This window comes from Setaria italica, chromosome VII, assembly GCF_000263155.2.
Source record: "Setaria italica strain Yugu1 chromosome VII, Setaria_italica_v2.0, whole genome shotgun sequence".
Lineage (NCBI taxonomy): Eukaryota > Viridiplantae > Streptophyta > Magnoliopsida > Poales > Poaceae > Setaria > Setaria italica.
The window spans coordinates 5323733-5345132 of NC_028456.1; the positions used below are offsets into that span (position 1 = coordinate 5323733).

The window sequence follows — 21400 nt, forward strand, 5'->3', positions numbered from 1 at the left end:
ATTCCATGCACTTTTTAATTATCTTCCTAAAGGTGGCATTGTTCTCATTCTCATATAATTCCCAATCAACATACTTCATTGAGACAATGAGAGGCTCATTTGGCCTGTGAAGGATGACAGAGCTATAAAAGTTCATATGAAACTCATTCCAAAACCGAGCGTCAATACCTTCCATCTTTCTAAACATAAAGGGATCATGACTTCTTTCCTTCTTTATGGCCTCAGATTGATTGCGATAATTCTTTGCCAAGTTGGGGGTAAAGCCATGAGGAATTCTAGGAGGAGTGAGCTTAGGACAAATTGACTCATTTCTTTGGTGCCGATGATAGGTAATGACAAGATGCTCGGGAGTGTTGAGACAAACCTCATGAGCCAAACCCCTATCCCTCTTGATGATCTTGTGTTTCACAGGCATGGATTGCATTATATAGGGCGCCTCATGTGCACTGGAGGATCGGCGTGATGAAGGCTCAACAGGTTCCTTGCCTTTCCTCCTATGCTCAACCACAAACTATTCCTCTTGGGGGAATCCTCCTCCTCATGCATCTCTTCATCCTCCTCTTCTTCACTCATAACCCTAGGAAGATTTGGATCATGACATGTCTTTGTCCTCCTTTGAGTAGCACCAGCAGGGGGAATCCTTTCCTTACCCGTCTGAAGAATACAGAGAATACGACAAGAATGAGCAAAGGGTCAAGAGCAATTCGACAAGTCTTTGAAGATTAGGAGTTCAACTGCGAATTTCGAAAATTTCTGGAAAATGTCCGGATTTTTCCGGAATCTGCAAAGATTCCCAAAAAATTTCTGGAAATTTCCACATATTTTCGGAATTTTTCGGATTTTTTTGAAAGTTTCCGACATTCGCAGAGGAAACCCTAACTTTTCATACCCGATGAATCCTCAATGGGATTGATATGAAACTAAAGATCCTAATCTTATACATGCTAGGGACGACATCTATCCAAAGGAAACCCTAAGGAACCATCCACATTGAGAGATCGGCCAAGCACAAGATTTGGTACCTTTGGGGTTAGATGAAAGGGTGCTCAAACTTGAATTCCAACACCACAACAAGATTCCCCTTCGCAAATGTGGTCTTCCTTGATGATCTTGTGAAGTTTTGGCGGTGGAAACTCGATATCACCAAAGGGGGCGACGAGTCGAGTGAGGGAAAGGGTAAAAGCCGGGTGGTGGAATTAAAAAGGTAACTGAACAGGTAACCCCCGTGGTAAAAGGTTATACCCATGAATTTCCGGAATTTTCCTGAAAAAGTTCCGAAAATTTCCAGAATTTCCGGAAGTTTCCGAAAAATTTCGGAAGTTTCCGCTCCCCCTGGCTGACAGCCACTAGATTTGAGTGGAATTTGATTTGGGATAGATTTGGATGACTATGGCTTGAAAGACTACATGAGCATGACTAGATTTATCAGTTGAGATCAGCCAACAAACAGCCAATGAGAACAATGATCCAAGCGATAAATCCAAGGTAACTCCAAATATTTTCAAAATAAAATCACACTTCAATTTTAGCAAAGATTTTAATTTTGAAACCAATCTATCCTAAGACACTCAAATATGCACATTATTTCAAGCTACGTTACGAGAATCCAAAATATTTAACTCACTCCTCAAAGCACAAAGCCTTTGCTCATCAAGAGGCTTTGTGAAGATATCGGCTAGTTTATTTTCGGTGCTCACATGGCTAAGAGCAATATCTCCTTTGGCTTCATGATCTCTTAGGAAATGGTGTCCAATGTCAATGTGCTTTATTCGAGAGTGGTTCATGGGGTTGTTTTCTAGTTTTATGGCACTCTCATTGTCACGCAAGAGAGGTATTTTGTTGAACTCATATCCAAAGACTCTCAAGGTGAACCTCATCCAAAGTAGTTGAGCAAAACAAGCGCCGATTGCAACATACTCGGCCTCGGCAGTGGATAGGGTAACAAAGTTTTGTTTCTTGGAACTCCAAGACACCAAGGACCTACCAAGGAATTGATGAGTTCTGGATGTACTCCGTCTATCTACTTTGCAACCGGCATAATCCAAATTAGAATAGCCAAGTAGATTGAAAGTGGAGCTCTTGGAATACCACAAGCCAAGGTTAGGAGTGTGTACTAGTGTTGACGCTAGATTTCGACACGAGTAAAATCGGTGTTAGGAGAGGAAGAAATTAGAAGATGCGGCGAGATACAAGGGCGACGATTAGAAGTTGGCCGATTGGTGCTACAGTCAAGGATCGGTTGGTTGGTGCTACAGTCAAGGATCGGTTGATTGGTGCTACAGTCGAGGATCGGCCGATTGATGCTACAGTCGAGGATCGGCCGATTGACCCTTGGAGTTCCGCCTCGCCCGACCCCTGAGGTTTGGGATCGGGCGCGCCCGACCCTCCAAAGGAGGATCTCCGCCTCGCCCGACCTTAGTTTCCAGGGTCGGAGTAAGTCTGAGCCCTCAACATGTGGGTCCTGATCGGTTACCCCTTGCCGATGAGGTGATCGGCTGATTAGGAGGTTGGAATAGTTGGGCTGGTGTGGGCTTAAAAAGGATTATGAAGATGAAGAGGGAATCAGCCCATGAAGCGCGTGATAATCGACCTAGTACGAATCGTACTTGTAAATATTCATTTTCTGTTTAAATTTAGGGATAGAGTTCTAGTCGGATAAGAAGTCGTTTGCAACAGGCTATAAATAGCCACCCTTGTAGATCTGTAATCATCATTAACTCAATTCAACAAACTACTATTTCCTCGTACTTACTTTCAAGCAGGCGACTTCGCCAAATACTTTTCTTCTTTTCTCACGAGTTCGTATGGATTGGCGGAGCTGCATCAACTTGACCTCCGGCCGATCTTGTAAGTTCCGTTTATCGAGTAAATTCTAAGCTTTAACTTCGGGCGCATCGCTGTCGTTTTGTTTAGATTTATTCATCAGTTATTGATATTTACTAGAATTCTAGGTTTTACCTGTTGTTCTAGTTTTATCACCAGTTATCCAGCTAGGAAATGGCAATTTTGGCTTTTCTCGTACCTCGTCATTTAATTTACTTGTTTTGCGCATAGCCGATTAGGTCTGTTCCTAGTGTTGCTACTGTAGCGTTGTATAGATTGCTCCAGCAGTTTTTATTAACGCTGCCCGGTAATCGGCTGCTTCATAGCCGATTTCTTTATTACGGCAAATCGGCCGATTCGCTGATAAGCTTTCTCGAGATCGGAACCTTAGCCGATCGTAACCTCTGGGACCTGACATGTCTTTTTCCTTGCCAATCAACAAGTCAGATTGGCTGGCACGCCGCGCGAACCGCACCAGGGCGATCACCCAAACAGGAGTTAAGCAGATTCTCCCGGGTCGTGTGTCAGACGCTAGGGATTCGGTCAGCCGATTTCTAGCGTCAACACACTTTTGGCACACCCGGTGGGACCAATACAACCGCCACCATGTCGAAAGCTGCTGAAGTCTCCGAAGATAACGTCATCGAAGTGACAGGCAGATCTCAGGGACGACCAGATAGAAGAATTAGAGAAGCAGACGGCGTACTACCGGAAGACATGTCTGCAGTCCTTCAGTCGCACCAGGAGCGGGGAAACTATCAAAAAGACTCCGTTTCCAACTCCCCGCCAGATCACGATCACCGAGGACTCGGACAAGATGTCCGAGATGGTTGAACAATCAGTTTATCAGGCCTTCATCAATCAATCCCCGGTGATTTCTAATACGGTATACAATGCCGTCATCAGCTCCTTAGCTAGCGGTGTATCTCAAGGGTACCAGGGGCCAGCATATGCTCCGCCAATTACTGCTCCGAACAAGAGTTATCCAAATACACCTTATTCCGCTTCTTAGCCGATCCAAATTCCAGTTGGGGGTTCTGGCGGTTCCTCATCATCGATCCCTATGGGGTTTAATGGCACACAATACCTCCAGCCACGTCCCATTCAGTTGTCCTCCGTGCAGTTTCCTCCGTTAAATCCAGCGCCTTGGGGGCACCATCAGTGACGGCCGCCCCGGATCAACTGGCCAACCATGGAAGCCCTCAACTCTAGGCATCTTTCCAGGCAGCCACTAGACCACTCATGCCGCAATATCAGCCTGTCGCACCGGAGATGAGCAAGGCGGCAAAATCGACGGAAGTACTTTGGGGTGTTGCGCCACTCATACTATATGACGAAGTGGGGGGCTCATTCAAACAGCCGATCCTGACTACGCAGCCGGCTATGACACATCAGACGTCGCACGCTTTCACTCATCATCAAGTCATCCCGTCGCCAATATACCAGCACGTACCAGTTCCTCAGCCGACGGTACACCAGCAACAGCCGGACTGGTCAGCATGCATAGCAGAGGTGATTCAAGAGCAATTCGGCTTAAAGCCGAAGGTGCAGACCTACACATACAGGACACCGTACCCGCCTACATACGACTCACTGCCGTTTCCCCATCGGTATAAAGTTCCTGATTTCACCAAGTTTTCAGGACTGGATGACACCTCAACCGTGGAACACGTGAATAGATTCATCATCCAATGCGGGGAAGCAGCGGCACAAGATGCTCTACGGGTGCGCCTTTTCTCGTCATCCCTGTCTGGGTTAGCCTTTTAGTGGTTCACTACATTGCCGCCCAACTCGATAATTATGTGGGCTAACCTGGAAAGGCAGTTTCACAAGTATTTTTACGTCGGGGTACATGAGATGAAGCTGTCCGATTTGACCAGCCTCAGGCAGAGAAGCGACGAGCCAATATCCTCATATGTACAGAGGTTCAGGGAAATCAGAAATAAGTGCTACTCCCTGGCCCTGACTGATGCACAGTTGGCCGATATAGCCTTCCAAGGTCTCCTACCTCATATCAAAGAAAAATACGCCTCACAGGAGTTTGAGAGCTTGAGCCAAATCGTCCACCGATTGTCTGGTCAAGAAGTAGGTTCTTTCGATCCACGGAGGAACTTCCAGAAGAAGGTGGCATACTTAGAAGAGGTTGAAACCGAAGAGGACACAGAAATCGGCCTTGCGGAATGGGTTAAAGGGAAGAAGCCGATATCATGTCCGTTCGGCAAGAAGGAGCCGGAAACGTTCGGATTTGACACATCAAAGGCCGATAAAATCTTCGACCTCCTCCTCCAGGAAGGACAGATCAAGCTCTCGCCATACCATATGATTCCTTCTGCCGAATAGCTGAAGAAGATGAAATATTGCAAGTGGCACAACGCTACCTCCCATGATACGAATGAATGCAAAATCTTCCGGCAGCAGATACAATCGGCCATTGAGCAGGGCAGACTCAAATTTGAAGTGCCAACAAAACCAGCCAAGCCGATGAAGATCGACCAGCACCCCTTCCCCACTAACATGGTTGACACGGGAAAGAATTCACTCCAAACCAAGGTACTGACATCCGAATCGGCTAAAAAGAGCGGCGTCGTAGACCCTAGAAATCAAGCGGCGCCTGAAGACGTCAAAGGAAAACGACGGATGGAAGATGATGACGACGGGATGGGAGAACCACGAAGGCCCATTACTTCCCAATTTCTGCTCAATAAGTATCAACAGCAACATGAACGCTCAAGATCCTGGGAAGAAGCAATGCGGAGACATAAAGATCACTGGCGATGTCCGTTTTTCATCCACTGTTGGGAAAGCAACCTCAGGCTGCCTTCGGCCGATAATTGCCCTGAGTGCAACGGTCCGTATCGTAATAATCGGCCGTTCAGCAGGTCTCGCTCCAGAGATGGGAAATCAGAGCCGATCAGCAGGAACTGGCGCGACCAAGACGACCGGCGCCCTCCAGTACGTGATCGGCTGGGGGGCAGAAGTGATCAATATGACCGGTCGGAAGGCAGGCGCGATGATGGGCCGGGGGGCAGATTTGATCAACATGACCGGCCAGAAAACAAGGTCAGCGTTCACGACCAACTCAAAGAGATGGCCGATGCTCGGGCGTCAGACGAGAACCCTTTAGGACGCGAACCAGAATGGGAACGCGCCAGACCACGAACCAAACCAGTGAACCCCAGGTGGTGCCCCGATGGATTGACCAAGTCTCAAAAACGAAGAATCCAACGTCTCCGCCAGTGGGAACAGCAGGAGGAAGAGCAACGGTACACGACGGACAAGAAGAAAGGCAGGTCTCAGGTATGGCGCCCCAAAAGAAACGACAGAGGAGGCGATGAATCGGCAGCCGATATCGGCATGGTTTTCATACTGCCGATGGAATTCATGACTCTTGCCGACCGACAGAACATGTCGGCAATAGAAGAACAGATGGCACAATTGACTTTGGAGCCAATGACAGCCACATTCGAGAAGCCCGAAGACGACAAACGACAACACTTGAAGGCGTTGTTCCTTAAAGGGCACGTCAACGGCCGACCCATCACCAGATTGCTAGTAGACGGAGGAGCTGCGGTTAACATCATGCCGTACGCCATGTTCCAGAAGCTAGGGAAGAGCGATGACGATCTGACCAGGACGGATATGATGCTCAAGGACTTCGAAGGCAACGTATCCCCCGCCCGCGGCGCTCTCTGCGTCGACCTCACTATCGGCAGTAAGACCCTTCCTACTACTTTCTTTATCATTAATGGCAAGGGGTCCTACAACATGCTACTCAGCCGAGACTAGATACATGCAAATTGCTGCATCCCGTCCACAATGCATCAATGCCTCGTACAATGGGTCGACGACAACATCGAGGTGGTCACTGCCGATTCCGCATACAACGTCGCGGCAGCCGACACGCAGTAGTGGAGCTGTGAAACCGTCAAGTGCATATCCGGGAGAATATGGGACACTGACTTCCTGAAGGTGTCCGATTTTGGCCTACAGCCGATCCGAGCAGTCGGCTCCGAAGACTCAGATTAAATGGATCAGTTCGCCCGAGAAGATGGGAAGCTGGGACACGGGTTCACGTCGGCCGATTCATTAGAAATGATAGACTTAGGCGATGGCACCAAACCAAGTCCGACATATATTAGTGCAAATTTGGATCCGGAATACAAGTGTAAATTGACAAGTTTGTTAAGAGAATTTAAAGATTGCTTTGCTTGGGAATACCATGAGATGCCCGGATTAGACCGATCTATTGTTGAGCATCGGCTACCCATAAAGTCGGGGTATTGGCCGTATCAACAGCCTGCACGGCGATGTAATCCTAAAATCCTACCAGACATAAAGGCCGAAATAACGTGGCTAATCGAAGCAAAATTTATTCGGCAATGCCGTTATGCCGAATGGATCTCCAACATCGTACCAGTATACAAGAAGAACGGAAAACTACGCGTCTGCGTCGATTTCAGGAACCTCAATCAGGCTACACCAATGGACGGATACCCCATGCCGACGGCCGATGTGCTGATAGATGCCGCCGTAGGACACAAGGTTATTAGTTTCATGGATGGAAACGCTGGGTACAATCAGATACTTATGGCCGAAGAAGACATATCCAAAACGGCCTTCAGATGCCCGGGTCACCTTGGTTTATTCGAGTGGGTGGTAATGACTTTCGGCTTGAAAAACGCACGGCGCTACGTATCAGAGAGCCATGAATTACATATTTCACAAACTTATAGGCATACTAGTAGAAATCTACATCGACGACGTCGTAGTCAAATCAAAAGACACCAGGAGCATCTGGCCGATTTACGACAAGTATTGGAATGCACTAAGAAACATGGGCTGAAGATGAACCCGAATAAGTGTGCGTTCGGCGTATCCGCCGGACAATTCTTAGGATTCATGGTGCATGAGCGGGGAATAGAAATCAATCGGAAGACCATAGCGGCCATCAACAAAGTCGTGGCCCCGCAGAATAAAACTGAATTGCAATCTCTAATCGGCAAAGTAAATTTCATCAGGAGATTCATATCTAATCTGTCTGGGCGAATCCAAGCCTTCACACCATTATTAAAGTTGAAGCCCGACCAGGAGTTCATATGGGGGGAAGAGCAACGCAAGGCATTGGAAGATATCAAGCAGTACTTGGTCTCACCACCAGTATTAGTCCCACCTCAAACCGGTAAGCCGTTTAAACTATATTTATCAGCCAATGAACGAGCTATCGGGTCAGCTCTGGTCCAGGAGTTCGAAGGGAAGGAACGGGTAATTTATTATGTCAGTAGAAGACTTCTAGACGCCGAGACAAGGTATCCTCCAGTAGAGCGGTTGTGCCTATGCCTTTACTTCTCATGCACCAAACTCAGGCACTATTTGCTATCAGCGGAATGTGTAGTCGTATGCAAGGACGACGTGGTAAAATACATGCTGTCATTTCCAATTTTGAAAGGACGAATCGGAAAATGGATCTTGGCGTTGTCAGAGTTTGACCTTCGGTATGAATCAGCAAAAGCCGTTAAGGGTCAGGTCATGGCCGATTTCGTTGCCCAGCACTGCGGACCAGAGGCTACCTTCGTAGAACCAGCACCTTGGACCTTATACTTTGATGGATCGTCATGTGGGGCCGGATCAGGAATCGGCATCGTCCTCATATCGCCTCGGGGGGCAAGCTATGATGTCTCTCTGACGATAGAAGCATCCGCCACTAACAATCAAGCAGAGTACCGAGCTGTGCTGAAGGGGTTACAATTATTAAGGGAAGTCAAGGCTAATTCTGTCGAAATTTTTGGGGATTCCATGCTTATCGTGGATCAATTAATAGGGAGGTCCGAGTGCAAGGACGATGTGTTGAGGATTTATTATGAAGATTGCTTGCAGCTCCTGAAAGAATTCAAGTCTGCAGTTATTGAGCACATCCCAAGGAATCACAACGAAGATGCCAACAAGCTCGCCCAGCACGCATCTGGGTATCGGTCGATTCAAGGCGCTATGGCTCTAGAGCTCGCGGCCAATGACTGGCGGAAGGAGATTGCCGATTATCTGAAAAGATCCATCTAAGAAAGTGGATCGGCAGGTATGTTTCCATGCTACCAAATATGTGTTACTGGAAGACGACTTGTTCTACCGAACAATCGATGGCGTCCTACTCAAGTGTCTAGGAACGGAGGAGGCTAAGACTCTGATGGGAGAGATCCACGAGGGAGTGTGTGGAGCCCACCAGTCGGCACATAAGATGAAATGGATGATTAGGAATAATGGGTATTACTGGCCGACGATCCTCGAGGATTGCTTCAAATATTATAAAGGATGCTAGGATTGTCAGAAATACGGGAATGTCCAACGTGCGCCCGCATCGGCCATGAATCCCATTATCAAACCATGGCCGTTCAGAGGTTGGGGAATAGCCCTCATCGGCCAAATTTATCCTCCGTCAAGCAAAGGGCACAAGTTCATTCTGGTGGCCACTGATTATTTCACCAAATGGGTGGAGGCAATTCCGTTAAAGGCCGTAACATCGGCTGCTATGGTTGACTTTGTAAGGGACCATATCGTCTACCGTTTCGGTATTCCCCAGACTATCACGACCGATCAAGGGACGATGTTTATGAGTTCACGGCTGACATGGGAATCAAATTGTTAAATTCCTCTCCGTATTATGCTCAAGCTAATGGCCAGGCCGAATCTTCCAACAAAGGGATGATTAAGTTAATCAAGAGGAAGATAGAGGAACAGCCGAAAAAATGGCATTTATGTCTGACTGAAGCCCTATGGGCATACAGGATGGCTTGCCATGGGGCCACCAAGATGTCCCCTTATCAGTTGGTGTACGGTCACGAGGCGGTACTACCATGGGAATTGAGGGCAGGATCGAGATGCACTTCGCTCCAGGACCAGTTGGCGGCCGACGACTACTCCTCACTCATGAAAAGGGAACTTGATGACTTGGCTGGCCAACGGTTGAGAGCTTTGATAAGCATTGAAGAAAACAAGAAGAAAGTGGCCAGGTGGTATGATAAGAAGGTCAAAGTCAAACAATTCTCTCCGGGGGACCTGGTATGGAAGTTAGTGTTGCCGATCGGGTCGAAAGATCCTAAATTCGGTAAGTGGTCCCCTACGTGGGAGAGCCCGTATAAAATCGGCAGATGTGCTCCAGGGAACACTTATATTCTGGAAACGATCAAAGGAGAAGAGTTTACTAGGGCTTTGAACGGAAGATACTTGAAAAGGTACTACCCTAGTATATGGGTCGGAGCATAAGGGCCAACTACGATGAACAAGCACACAGCCGATACGAGAGGAATCGTCTAAAGAAAAGACATAATCGTCCAAATCGGCCGATATATTTTATTCGGTACGGACGATGGGTTACACGGCCGACACGGTACAAGTCGCCCTTAGAACAAAAAAATAATTAACCATGCCTTTTCTTAAGCTCTCTCTCAGCCCGACCTAGTTCTATCATAAGATGGATGTACTGTTCTTCTATCTCTTTCATCGCAGCCTCCGCTTAGACTTGACGGGGGAGAGGATGACTCCGGTCCATCACCGGGCGTAATGTTCCTGCCGCTACATCTTCAAGGACGATTTGATGAGGAAGCGCGTGACTTCTGTCGGCTTGAGGTCGCCGGTGGTCGTTGCCGTCAAGGAAGTCCCAGATCCGTCGGATGTCAGCAGGGACGTGCTCTTGGAGTTCATCGCGATGAGCCATGATTAAATCCTTGTCTTCTTGCGACAACGGTTCGTCAGAGTGCACGAGTCCGATGGCTCGTTCGAGCTTAGGGCTAAGGCGCTGCGGCTGCGAAAAGCAACAATATACACATAGCCGCCGAAAATGTGAATCCCTTCAGAGGAGTTAAACGGAGGAAGAGAATGAAGGCAAATTTTTTACCTGATTAACAGAGGAAGAGGTAGAGGATGAAGAAGACATTACTGAAGAGCGCATCGACGAAAACAAGTCGGGGAAGATGAAGCCGAGCTAGACAGATACTCTCAGAACGGGGACCTAGGCCGGCGTTTATAAGAAAAGGAGGTGTGGATGTTTGGTAAGACGCGTCCCATCGGAAGTGAGAAAGGTAATAAATAAGGGGGCACCGCGAAGGGCGGTCAAAGAAGATATTAATGTTCGTACAAAAACTGCCGGTACTTTTACAGGTCACCCAGAAGGGCGTTAATAGCTGCGATCGCTCGGCGCCGGATCTGATCGGCAGAATCCAGGACCCGTTGGTCATCCTCTGCCGATCCAGGGACTTTTGACATATGGCGGTGGAGTTTGAGGGCTTCGTGAGCCAGGTGCTGCCTCTCCCGTTTCAGATCGGTGATGACGGAAGGAAGTTCCTGAAGCCTTTTCTCTTCGGCGTCTATTGCTTTGGTCACCTGCTCCATCTCCTTGGCAAGCTCTGCTCTTCGGCGTTTAAGGCGATCTATCGTGCCGACAATCCCCGGGCGAGAGTCTTCCAGAAAGTGAATCCGTTGATGCACCTCTTGAGCTTGACGCTTGTACGTGTCGTCTTCTTCGCGAGTCTTGATCAACTTGGCGCGATCGCCCATGTGGCGCAGGGCCCTAAAGACCGGAATCCTCATTGACTTGATGTACGCGGCCGGCGCCAAGGCCTCTTCCGCTTCTTCTGGTACTCGCCCACTGACGTCACCGAAAAGTTGCCGAATCGGCGAGGCATCTTCTACCAATCGGCCGATATCCTCTTGAAGAAGGGATCGGATGCTTGCGAGTTTGGCACGAATGTCATCAGGGACAGAGCTCAAAGTGACCTGACGAGAGGCGACTTCCTCGTCATCGTAGAGTGCGACCGCAAACGAGAAAAGACTGTTGTTGGGGGTGTCCTGTTCCTGGAAAATAGTAAGTCAAGAAGGAAAACAAATCAGCCGATGGTGATGACAAATCGGCCGAGTAAGGGTGAGAAATCTCGTACCTTCTTGAAACGGATTTCTTCGGACTACGTTTGAGAGGCCGTTACCCTCGATTCAGGGGCTGGTACCATTGGTTCGTCAGACGAAGAAGACTCCACAATGATTGGTGCTTTGCTCGGGCCAGCTTCCCGAAAGATAACTAGTGGTTGATTAGGCGGAGCACTTAGTGTGCCAGTAACCTGTGTCAAAAGATTGAATAAGAACATCATCTAAATACTAGGAGAATCGATTGAAGGGTAGTATACCTCGGTAGATGGAAGCGTTGGCGTGTCGATGACCGATTGGGTTGCTGCCGATTGTTGTGGGTCCACAAAGGTGATTTGTGCAGTCTAAAGTAAGATGAGTCAGTATAGGGATGGCAATCGATAGGATCGGACAACAAGTTTACCTGCATGGCCTCCACCAGTAATGATGCAGCGGCTGCCCCAGCTTGCGTGATGACTTGAGTATCTACTTCTCCAGCGGCTGGAAGGGGCGGTGCGGCCGAAGTTTCTACCGATGTGATCATAGGAGGATCAGTCGATTCTATACGAGCTTGTACTCGGCGACTGGTCTTCTTGGTAACCTTCTTCTGCGCCTGCTTCGATCGGACGGCGATCACATCCACGGAAGGGGCATTGTAGCCGATAAGGGGGGAGGTGGTGTATGGATGATGGTCCTCTATCGGCCGGCCACTCCGGCTGCGTGTTGGGGGAACGCGGTTTTCAGACTGAAGCAACAGCAAGATGTTAGTGTACGCATTTAACCACATTAATAAAGGAATGAAAATCGGCTAGGGAAAAATACCTCGGCATTTGGATCGATGTTGGCCGGATCCAAGAGATTGCAGTATGTCGATGCGGAAGTGCAGAATAGATACTATTTCCATTCGGCCCACCATAGCTTAAATGGTTGGACAGCAAAGGGGGCTACTATCCAGTCATTCAGGTCTATGGTACTGGAGTCTGGGATCCGATCTCGCAGCCAACTATAGTCAAGACCCTTGGTGAGCTCATCTCTAAACTTTGCTCGGCCGGCGAAGTATGCCTGAATCGGCAGTTGACCCATGCCAAATTGCCGTGCTGCAGCGGAAGGGTTGTAGAACTCGTACGTAGGAGCATCTTTCCTCGAGAAGAAGTTGGCCGGTAAGATTCCCGGCTTAATTAGTTCATCTGTGAGATCTTCGTCGAATCGGCCGGTAGTCGAGTCGAAGCAAGAAGGGAGCTCAAAGATTGGGTCATCTCTCTGATAAGGGAACCAAATGGTTGCATCTCTATTAAAGCCGTTATAAAAACACCGGAAGTATTCGGCCACCTTGGTAGCAGAGTACAAGCAGCCGGAGAAGGCCGATGCCGCTTCGCCGAAAGACGTACACCGGAGTCGGACAGTGGGATTCTCTGCCGATTCGACGCTGGGAAATGTCATGTGTTCCACTCGCTGCTGAGAAATCTTGCTCATGTACAGGTTAAGCCATAAGTTAATAAACCACCAGGGTCCACCTGGGTTTCCAATTGGCTCCCCTTGGGATAGTTTGATGCCGATTTGGTGAAGCATGTGGTAGGCTGCTCCCAGTAAGTGCTTTCCAAGAGGAATGGAAGTCCCTATCGATAATGCTTCAGCCAGAGCTTGGGTATTGGTAGATGGACCAGCTGCTCTCCCACAGAAGAAGTGCTTCTCCAGCCACATCATCAGGAAGGCCGTGTGCTCTCTATTCTCGACAGATGCGGCTCTTTTGTTGCATCTGATGAAACCTTTCCACCCGCCGATTCCCCTTGTGTCCAGCCGATGGGATGTTGGGGCTATAAGGCGGAAAGGGGTGTCCGGGGAAGAAATGTCCAGGCCGGTCAGCAAGACTACATCAGCCAGTGTGGCTATCCGCTGGTACCATTCTCTCCAGCCAGGAGTTTCATTCAACCAAGACCTAAAGGTACCCAACCAGTGATCTAGGTCCATAGTTGATTGTTTGAAGGGGATCCTATGGGTTTCCAAATTGATTAAGTCAGTTGGATCTGGGTTTCCCATGGGTCCAAGGCAGATAAGGCCAGGGTTTTCTGTAAGACGAATGGTGATGCGATGCCTAACCGCCTAAAAAGGAAAAGGGGGTGCGAGGGTAAGAAATAGATCTAAAGTAAATGCATTACTGATAGGGAAAGTTTCGGTAATGACCTCCGGGATGAAGCTCCTCGTAATCGGCGGAATCGCCGGTGCAGCTGCAGATGATGAAGCCGCCAATGGGATCTCGGATGAAGCTTCAATTTTTGCTGATGGAGCTCCGTCTTCCGTCGATGGAGCCACTGCTGTCGCTACTGGAACCTCCGCCGAAGGCACCGTTCCTGGAGCTTCGCACATTGGTGAGGTGCCTGAAGGTGCCGCCATTGGAGAAGTAGGAGGGAATGCGAAAGGGAGGAGGTGCCGGAGAGCTGGAGGACTAAGGAAAGTGTTGGAGGGAGAAGAAAGCCTGTGCGCTGAGGAAGAAGGACGTGAGCTCATAAGGGGAGTACGGGATGTGCTGATATTTAAAGGAGGTCTGAGAAGGGGTAAAAGTGGAATTTTTACCGTGCCGGCGTTTCGAGTTTTTCGGGAGTAGTGGTTGTCGTGGGCGCCCGTTTCAAAAAGATTGCAATCATCAGGTTGGAAACCGCGAAACGGAAAGATATTTTCATTGCGTCTGTTTCGGAAGGGAAGTTGAAAAGAATTTCGAAGTAAAGACTATGTTTTACTCCGAAACTAGGGGGCATGTGTTGACGCCAGATTTCGACACGAGTAAAATCGGCGTTAGGAGAGGAAGAAATTAGAAGATGCGGCGAGATACAAGGGCGACGATTAGAAGTCGGCCGATTGGTGCTACAGTCAAGGATCGGTTGGTTGGTGCTACAGTCAAGGATCGGTTGATTGGTGCTACAGTCGAGGATCGGCCGATTGATGCTACAGTCGAGGATCGGCCGATTGACCCTTGGAGTTCCGCCTCGCCCGACCCCTGAGGCTTGGGATCGGGCGCGCCCGACCCTCCAAAGGAGGATCTCCGCCTCGCCCGACCTTAGTTTCCAGGGTCGGAGTAAGTTTGAGCCCTCGACATGTGGGTCCTGATCGGTTACCCCTTGCCGATGAGGTGATCGGCCGATTAGGAGGTTGGAATAGTTGGGCCGGTGTGGGCTTAAAAAGGATTATGAAGATGAAGAGGGAATCAGCCCATGAAGCGCGTGATAATCGACCTAGTACGAATCGTACTTGTAAATATTCATTTTCTGTTTAAATTTAGGGATAGAGTTCTAGTCGGATAAGAAGTCGTTTGCAACAGGCTATAAATAGCCACCCTTGTAGATCTGTAATCATCATTAAATCAATTCAACAAACTACTATTTCCTCGTACTTACTTTCAAGCAGGCGACTTCGCCAAATACTTTTCTTCTTTTCTCACGAGTTCGTACGGATTGGCGGGACTGCATCAACTTGACCTCCGGCCGATCTTGTAAGTTCCGTTTATCGAGTAAATTCTAAGCTTTAACTTCGGGTGCATCGCTGTCGTTTCGTTTAGATTTATTCATCAGTTATCGATATTTACTAGAATTCTAGGTTTTACCTATTGTTCTAGTTTTATCACCAGTTATCCAGCTAGGAAATGGCAATTTCGGCTTTTCTCGTACCTCGTCATTTAATTTACTTGTTTTGCGCATAGCCGATTAGATCTGTTCCTAGTGTTGCTACTATAGCATTGTATAGATTGCTCCAGCAGTTTTTATTAACGCTGCCCGGTAATCGGCTGCTTCATAGCCGATTTCTTTATTACGGCAAATCGGTCGATTCGCTGATAAGCTTTCTCGAGATCGGAACCTTAGCCGATCGCAACCTCTGGGATCTTACATGTCTTTTTCCTTGCCAATCAACAGGTCAGATTGGCTGGCACGCCGCGCGAACCGCACCAGGGCGATCACCCGAACAGGAGTTAAGCAGATTCTCCCGGGTCGTGTGTCAGATGCTAGGGATTCGGTCAGCCAATTTCTAGCGCCAACAACTAGATATCTTAAGATTCTCTTAACGGCCATAAGATGGCATTATTTAGGATTAGTTTGAAACCTTGCACACATGCACACGCTAAGCATAATATCGGGCCTAGATGCACAAAGATAAAGCAAAGAGCCAACCATGGACCGATATACCTTTTGATCCACACTCTTACCGTCTTCATTTAGATCAAGATGTCCATTTGTTGGCATAAGGGTCTTGATGGGTTTGGCATTCTCTATGTCAAACTTCTTGAGCATATCTTGTGTGTACTTGGTTTGACTAATGAAGGTACCATCCTTGAGTTGCTTGATTTGTAAACCTAAAAAGAACTTCAACTCTCCCATCATGGACATCTCGAACCTCTTGGTTATGATCCTACTAAACTCATCAACCCACACTTGATTAGTAGAGCCAAATATTATGTCATTGACATATATTTGGCAGACAAATATATCATTATCCTTTTTGCGAGTGAAGAGAGTATGATAGGCTTTGCCTATCTCAAAACCTTTCCTTAAGAGAAAATCCTCAAGGCATTCATACCATGCCCTTGGTGCTTGCTGTCACAGCCTGAGTAATTAAGAACCTAAATCAAATAATCAACAAGATGATTAAGAAGAAAATCAAAGCTAACTCCAAATTGCTGAGAGTTAAGATCCAAGAACACCTCAAATTTTGCCAAGTCTTAAGACTCCTTCCTGTTGATGATCACCTGGAGAGGCCAATAAAAACAATTCTTATATGAGAATTTAAATTTTGGCCAATGCGAAAGTGATGGATCCTTTGAAATTGAATACCCTCACCTTTAGCACTTCTTCTGACCTTGAGCGGAAAGACTTCCAAGAACTGAGTTGAAGGTTGGTCAAATTTCGAATCAATTCAAAAACGGCTTTGGCCGATGCTCTACCAAAGATCCCACCATCCAAATTCCAAATCCATCAAGTCTCACATGTGTCAGCTTTCATAAATGTTATATTATATCATACACCTTAACCTCCAACTTTCATTTTTTTTGGACATAAAAGCACACATTTCACACTTGGTGAGAAAACATATGTTATACACGACACCTTCACCATGACATGCATCACAAGCATCTTTGTGCATTATTGAACATCAAGAATATCATTGTGCATATTTGAGGATCATGAACATCTATTTGTGCATAGTTGACCATCATGAGCATCATTTGTGCATAAATGAATGTTTTGGCCATGCATTGTAGAGTGCCTAGAAATTTGTTATTTATTGTTGAAAAATAAAATTTGTGAAGCAACCCCAACTTCTTCCTTACAACTGTGCCCCCAATTATTTTATTCATATACTATACACAATTTATTGATTTCAAAAATTTTTACCCAATTTTTTAGAGATGTTTGCTTGGGTTAAAAATTCATTTAAAGTTCAATTTTAGCTATTTTGTTTTATCGATTGTGTGCAAACCATATCAGCTTTTGAGTTGATTCTTGTTGCATTAGATTCTTTGTGATTTTATCTTTCCAACGAGTATTTTTGGGGAATTTTTTATCACCTGTAGCTAGGTCGTTTAAGGGGTCAAAGTTGAACCATTCTATTTTTGTCGCGAGCCCACTATTCACACTCTTCTTCTTCCTTCCTCCAGCACCAGAACGCCTCCTGCACGCCCGTCACTGGCACCTAGCATGAGGATTGCCGGATTGGTCCCTCCCCAGCACCTGTAGGGCTCCTCCGCCCATAGGCCACCCGGGCATCTTCCACGTGCTCTCCCCCTCTCTCCCACGCATCCTGTCGCCCCTGGATGGCCGGCGCTCCTCCTGGACAGCATGAGTGCCACCAGGAGTAACACCTCTAGTGCCGCCTCTCGCCGCCAATCCACGGCTCCCGTGCTGCGTCGATCTTATCTCCTCGCACCCATCCTCATCCTCTTGTGCCTGGCCCTTAAAACGCCCCCTCCCCAAGCCCCTGCTCCTCAAACAGAAACTTTTCCCCACCATAGCCATGCCCAGCCGAGCTCCATTCACCGGCGCAATACTCCCATCTCCCTCCGTCCCCCTCCGATTCCTCACGCCAGGAGCATCCTCAAGCCGCGGCACATCCATTTTGCCACTTCCCGGCATATCTCCCTCGTCGGACTGGCCTCCCCATGGCGATCTCATTCCACACCACCTCCTCCAAGTGCTTGAACGTCCTGCTGGTGAGCCCCTCATGCTTAGGGCGCCGCCCCACAATTTCCCCCCTCCTGCGCCCTTTCCCCTTGCCGCCGTTGGCCTAGGGCCATGGCCGACCGAGTTCCTACCTGCCTGTGGCGTGATCTGTTCTATCTGGTGCAGGAGGGTCTGTGTTGGAGAAGAAGGGAAAAGAGAGGGGGGGTATGGGAAAGATTACAGGGACCTTTGCGTGATTAAACCTTAGAACTGGGGGCTAGTTTGCAAGTTGACCTCGGTTTTCTTGATTTCCTAGATTTAAAAAGGCTGAAACTTTGAAAATGCATAAGTAAACATAGAAAAATGCTAAAACTATGATTCTTGTTGCGTTGGATTCCTTGCAAAGTCTAGTTTATTTTAGAGCTGAGTATGTGCATGTTGCTGCCATGTATTTTGTGCTATATTTTATTTTGTGTGAAGGCCATTAAATGCATTATAAAACACGTAGTGAACACGTAGTGCTCTAAAAAAATGGTGAAATCACTTTTCTTAGTTTACTTGTGACATGCATGTTCAAGATCTGAAAATTGTGCTAGTGGATTAGATGGTTTTCATGATGTTTTAGATTTAAAATGCTTATTGCCAGGTTGATATTACTAATTGCATGATGAATAGGGGAAAATTTATAAAATGATGAAACCAGCTCTAATAGCCTTTGTGTTACATCTAGAATCTAGGGAAAATGATGTGGGTACCTTTATGGTTGATTTACATACCTTTTTAGATTTAATATGTTAAATGGTAGTTTAACTTGTTTAAGCTATATCTACACATTAAAAATTGATTTTGAAATGAATCCACCTCACATAGTTTTGTGTTGCTGCCTCCTGCTAGTGAGATTTATTTCATGTTTATTTCTCAACAAAAGACTTGAATCTTACAAATTCGTGCTTGTTTAGCTTATTGTGCAAAATGGTTTCTTTCGTTGTTCTTGTGTGATTTCGTATTGTTGTTAGCAAGGTTGTTTTGTTACTCAGTGATTTCTTATTGTTTCTTTTATCATTCTATGCATTTCATGAGCATTTGCACTCATCAGCATCCTCTCTAATGCATACACACATTTCATTCCTTTAGAGAGCAAATTGTCGGAGAACATAAACCTTGAGCCAAGGCTGGCATAAAAATCGAGCTTGAACCCAAAAAGAACTAAGGCCAACCACTTAGCTTATGGTCGCTTACTGTTTAAAATGAAAGAGTAACTAGGCATCACTATGGGTTTCTTTTAAGTTATCTTAGCACTTTAGTAGAACTTATATTTTACTGTGATGACCTTCCTAGCCTTGCTGCCATACCTCGTCACTTGAGTAGTGTGAGTTAGTAACTTAATCTTGCAAATTTACTTACTCCTGGTTAGTCATAAAATGACCACTGGATAAAGGAAATGGCAGTAGGATAATCAACACTTTTTCTAATAAGGTTCTTCCTTAATGTGGTTTAATAAACTTAAAATATGATCAATAGTTAAAATGCTCAGTAAATGTTGGAAAATTTACAGTAGCCTCTGTTAAGGCTCGGGAACCTTCTGTAAATTTGTAGACTCAGATTGTCCCTGAAATCTGAGTTAAAAAATAGATCCTTACAATCTGCCATTAGGTACTGTTCGAATTTTAATAATTTTTGTAGAAGTCCAATGAGTCCCAAATTTTTACAGTAACCCACTGATGACTTTAAGAAGCCTCTTAAAAATTGTCAGCCCCACATCACACTTTATGCAACCAGAAACACTTTTGAAGTTAAAGCTAGTTAAATGGAATAAAAACCAATATTAAATAAGAAGGGTAAGATAAGCAATGCTAATTTAAGTTGTTTAATAATTCAGAAATAGGATAACTTTCCAAATGAATGCCAAGCAACACTCAAATGACACCACCTTTCTTTTATAGTTTGTAAGTTATTAAAATCTTATATGTGTACACAATCACCATCCAAGTAAAGCATGAGTTTTAATCACGTCACACCGTGCTTTACAAGAAAAGACATAGTTATAACCTTGTCTAGTTAAGTGTGGCTAAAAGGAAAGAAATGTTATAAACTTGTCTAAGTAAATGTGGTCCCAAAATACACCTTATGCTTGTACAATAATTAACGTGATAAAACCTACACATAGAAACATTAACTTGAAATCTTGCATTTGCATTTCGTGTAGAGCTAACCTCGCCGATGGAACGTGCGAGCTCAGCCTAGAATGTGAAGCAGAAGGGTGCCTGCTGAGCTGAATGTGATCAAGGCAAATCAAGGCCCGAAATAAGTTTGGAAGAGCCCAAGGCTGAGTTAGTGCAAGAAGGCAAGCCCTGAAGCATAACCTAGTTTTGTAAATTTATACACTACTTATGCTAGTTATGTTTGTGCATTAAGTTTATAGGTGTTGTTTAAACCCTAGTTGCATGATCCTAGGTACCTATGTTCTGAATACTAGCATGATAGGTCATGTAGTTGCTATGCTAAATAGGAACTCGGTAGAAGTCGAGTGATTTCCTATCCCTCGCGAGTTATAGGAGTTGCCAATTTACTTATGTTGGAATCATAAGGATTGACGGGTGGGGCTAGGCTATATAAACTATTTTGGTGGATTGGTGGATTGCCCCGTCTGTCTAGAAGAAAGCTGCTAAGGTCATAATGTGTCGGCGTTCGTGGTCAAGTGTTTGAAAGTACTAAGCTCATACCTAGTATGGGATAGGGAAGCCTAGTACCTGATTGGTCCGGGATGTGGGCATACTCCCCACTCTCTCTGGAACTTGGTTCCCCTGCTGCAGCATGTGGGTACAAGTGCAGTCATGGTACGGTGTAGACCTGGACCGTGGGGCATTGTATGCCAAGGGAAGTGAGCCCTGGCCATGTGTCGGGGATTGATGGGGACGGCTAACATGTGTGGACCCAGTACGGTACACATATGTCGTGGGTTTATTCATCTTGCAAGGTTAAGAAACTCTATTCGAATCATCTGCCCCTCACAGTTTGAGACTACTTGATCACTGTGCTGCACTGAGTAAGAAGAGGAACAAAGGATGATGATTAATATGGATTGCTTGAATTAAATTGTTTGTTTACCATGCTTGTTTAGAATAGGTGCTTACCTAGAATGGTTAATCAACTAGAACCTGATGCTAAAACTTCAATGTAAGGACCTACTTTAGATGCTTTTGGCAAAACAAACCTCTCAGCCAAAAAGCCTTGCATGTCTAGGAGTCGGTGGAGTAGTTACCACCTAACGGGTAAGCCTTGTTAAGTATTAGTATACTCAGCCTTGCTTGTGGCTATCTTTTTCAGGTGTGGTTGCCGGTGTTGACTTGTTTGGGACTCATCCTTGGTCGGCAAGGATCGTGGTGTTTGATGTCATGGTTGGCTTCACCATGGAATTTGGTATCGATGTTAGACTATCGTTTACTTTTCCACTCCCTTTGAACTCTGAAATCTACTTTATGCTTTTGAACTCTTGAGTTGTAATAACTAAATGTGGGACCTATAATGAAGTACCTAGATTGTTGTAA

At 46.4% G+C, this 21400-nt stretch overlaps 1 long non-coding RNA gene across 1 annotated transcript; it reads left to right on the forward strand.

The window, feature by feature from the left end:
* Positions 1 to 17501: 17501 nt before the first annotated feature.
* LOC101754651 lies at positions 17502 to 21400 on the forward strand. Its single transcript, XR_001393275.2, has 2 exons — positions 17502 to 17902; positions 21180 to 21400. It is a non-coding gene; the product is annotated as an uncharacterized LOC101754651 (long non-coding RNA).